Here is a 2,607-nt window from a genome sequence, read left to right as displayed (position 1 = left end):
TTTAATCGTGGTTGTTGGCATCATGATCTACTTAATGAAATCCTGTTCATACTACATAAGAGGATGATTAGGATTGGTTCATACTTGTTATCAGTAGTGCAAAAAGGGACATTCAATCAATTGCATCTAGGTAAAAATTGCAGTAACTCTAAACATTAGTTATTCATTATTTCTCTCAATTTTAAGGTGTGTCTAAGCAGGTTGACAAGGTGGCCAAGGAAAAGGACTGTGAAATTATCCAGAGATGGCACCCAAGCCTGAAAAATCACCTGTACTGGACAGCATCATCTTCCAAGACAGGACCAGAGAGGGTAGCTAAGTGGATGTCAGTGATCAACCATGTCCAAGACATTCACACACATGAAGACCCACTCTTCCCCAAGTGTCAGCATCCTGACCGCATTTCAAGGGACCGGAGCAAGTGGATAAAACCAGGTACTGACATGGCTAGCACCCACCTGCTGTTTACAGGTTTTGAAATTGTATGAATGGTTAATTTCGTTACACTTTTCATACCATAAAATAACTGAACATGGCTCTCTGACTGTGAAGAAAATGTCTTTTTTATCTTTCACATAGAATCAAAGGCACTTTGGAGGCACAAGTTGGAGAAGGTCCTCACCAACAAACGGGTTCTTAAGGATGTGCAAAAACTGAGCCCCCACCACCAGACATCCTCACTAGAGGCCTTCCACAGTGTCATCCTACGATTTGCCCCAAAGAGTGTGGTGTTCCCTTTCCTTGGAATGCTTTGCAGGTATAAAAGAAGATAGCATTACATACTATCAACTTGCATGCTATCTACTTTTGTAGGATAGGACATCAAATTTGAAGTATTTTTTAGTGTGACCACTCATGCCATTGCTGCTGTTTTGTAGAGCAGTGTAAATTTTTTTTTTTTTTTTTTTTTTTTCCTTCTCAGGCTGTGCCTGTCTACGATGCATTACAATGAGAATGCAGACCGCCTCCAGGCCACATCTTCCACTGGTGCACCAGCCATTGAGATCACCTTTCCCAAGGCCAAGAAGGGGTGATACAGTGTCAAACCCATCAAGACAGAGCCAACATTCCGTAAGTTACAAACGCAGATTTATTAGTAATATGAATATAAATTTGAAATGCAAAACATACATGCAACACAATGGCAATTTAAAAAAAATGAACATTTGTACTACTGTGGCATTTTAGACTATGTAGATGAACTACTGGAGCTGCTCTTTGAGAGCGTTTTCTCAGACCCTGCACCCTATGTGGAAGAGGTCCTCAAAATCCCCATCCCTGATGACCTATGCGCCCAGTTCCAGCGACCAACCAAAGAGGAGGCCCTCGCCGGTTTTGTGTCCCGCTTCAGTCGAGAGGGGGTCTGAAGCCAGTGTAGACACCCTCTACATCTGGGTACTCCTGGCGGATGCGGTGGACGACACACGAGGGTATAACAACCCTGATCCTCCAGCCCAGCAAGCCTCAACACCAGCTCACAAAACTCCTGTAAGCCAGGAACCTGAGGGGTATTGCACAAAACTAGGATAAAGACATCCAGGATAAATGAGCAGGCGCGGCTTGACTAAGCCTTGTCGGCGCTATCTTGGATTAATTGGTTGCACGTTTGCCGAGCCAGGATGAAGAGACGCGGCTTAGTCAAGCCAGGTGTGGATGTTTGGGATAAGTGCGTGTTCACGGCATTCTTAAGAAGACCACGAAATTGATCACAGAATCACAGATTGAAGAATGGATCACGGACGCGCAACTTCATTTACATTTGCTGAACAAGAGCTGCTTCTTCAGCAATTTGAGGAAATGAAAGGCACAATACGCAAAAAAGGAAACACCAGTGCCGCAAAAAAGGAGAGGGAAAAAGCCTGGCAGACAATAGCCGACCGGCTTAATGCGTAAGTAGCCCAAACATGTAGAATTAATAAAGTGTACTCCACAGGAACTGTCAGAATTACAGTTAAAGGATGCGGAGCTGATGACTCTAAGTCCACTAATCAATAGGTGTTTTTGTGTTTTGTTTTGCTTTAATGTGGCCCATAGAAGTGCATGTTACTCAGGTTATGTAAAGTATAAATAAGTTCAAAGAAATGATCTACTCTCTGTCATCTATTGAATCTATTTATCCCATGTTGTGTTCTGTTTCATCCATCATCCTTCATAAAGAACAAACTTGTCTGGCCAGAAAAGGACCTGGCAACAGGTGAAAACCAAATATAAAAACATTCTGCAGTCTGGTGAGTTACTTTATTGTAGCCCAAATAGCTGTATAGATTTGTTGTCTGCTGACAATGAATTTCTTTACGATTTACGATTTTAGCGGTCAAGAAAAAAGCACACTGCGCTGGCACAGGGGGCGGCCCACCCACCCAGGACCTGACCCCAGCAGAGGAGCTGGCCATCGATTTAAATAAAGGGAGGCCAGTGATGGAGGGGATCCCGGGAAATACAGTGACAGACTCGGTCCTTTCCACTGAAGAGGAAACAGGTGAAGGGAAGTTGGACCTATATATACTATGTTGCCCTCATCACAGAACTAATTGAAACCATCTTTGCAACTCCAGAAATTGTTAGAAGTAATAATCTAATTAACTGCAATGAGACATGTCTAAATCC

The 2,607-nt window shown here is 43.2% G+C and overlaps 2 long non-coding RNA genes across 2 annotated transcripts; both read left to right on the top strand.

The window, feature by feature from the left end:
* The first annotated feature begins 606 nt into the window (after positions 1-606).
* LOC139666739 (uncharacterized) lies at positions 607-1,498 on the top strand. Its single transcript, XR_011696917.1, has 3 exons — positions 607-757; positions 923-1,071; positions 1,189-1,498. It is a non-coding gene; the product is annotated as an uncharacterized lncRNA (long non-coding RNA).
* An 11-nt stretch (positions 1,499-1,509) lies between these two features.
* On the top strand, positions 1,510-2,387 carry LOC139666738 (uncharacterized). The gene is made up of 3 exons (XR_011696916.1): positions 1,510-1,889; positions 2,158-2,228; positions 2,312-2,387. It is a non-coding gene; the product is annotated as an uncharacterized lncRNA (long non-coding RNA).
* Positions 2,388-2,607: the final 220 nt, after the last annotated feature.

The sequence above is a fragment of the Centroberyx affinis genome, unplaced genomic scaffold (assembly GCF_046629955.1).
Source record: "Centroberyx affinis isolate AG114_WGS23_722 - 3 ecotype Tasmania unplaced genomic scaffold, CSIRO-AGI_Caff_v1 ptg005100l_1, whole genome shotgun sequence".
In the NCBI taxonomy this organism is placed as follows: domain Eukaryota; kingdom Metazoa; phylum Chordata; class Actinopteri; order Beryciformes; family Berycidae; genus Centroberyx; species Centroberyx affinis.
Note: the sequence above shows the minus strand (reverse complement) of the source record. Positions and strands in the feature narration are given on the sequence as shown.